At 34.2% G+C, this 553-nt stretch overlaps 1 protein-coding gene across 1 annotated transcript in view; it reads left to right on the forward strand.

Annotated features, from left to right (window-relative positions):
* Nucleotides 1–553, forward strand: part of LOC119590821 (dihydropyrimidinase-like) — a gene marked incomplete in the record, with an annotated part of 98,328 nt that overhangs the window by 88,976 nt on the left and 8,799 nt on the right.

Genomic DNA, 553 nt, shown 5'->3' on the forward strand with positions numbered 1-553 from the left:
GTCAATTTTGACTATAAAGGCTAATAATGATAATGAAGTGAAGGATCAAGATACTTATCTTTGATACACTTGCATTCTCTAGCACAAAGCTGTAGGCTCTATGATGTAATGACAAGCTGAAAAATTAATAAGAGTATGGAATGAACAAATTCCAAAAAAGGACAAACAGGTAAACTAATAGAACAAAGTAGCAACTAAAAGCAAAAAAATAACATTGGCTAATAAGAAGAAATTTTAACATTATTAGAGCATCATAATGACATACATGATTACAAGAAGAATCCTCAAAGTGGGGCAAAAGGTAGAAGGTCATCCAAGTGAGATCGAATAGCATATCAAGGTCTCTGTATATCCTTGGGGCCTTTGATGGAACCAAGGGCCACTGAGTGTGATTTTTATTTCACAAGGTGAGAAAGCCATATCAAATTATAATTAAATAAAAGGAATAGTGTCATTTGCAGAGAAGGCAAACCAAAGATTATGTACCAGAAAACAAGAAGATTTAGGTACCCTGTGGTACCCTTTGAAATAAAAGCTACCTTGCATTTCCCTG

This window comes from Penaeus monodon, chromosome 27, assembly GCF_015228065.2.
Source record: "Penaeus monodon isolate SGIC_2016 chromosome 27, NSTDA_Pmon_1, whole genome shotgun sequence".
NCBI classification, from domain to species: domain Eukaryota; kingdom Metazoa; phylum Arthropoda; class Malacostraca; order Decapoda; family Penaeidae; genus Penaeus; species Penaeus monodon.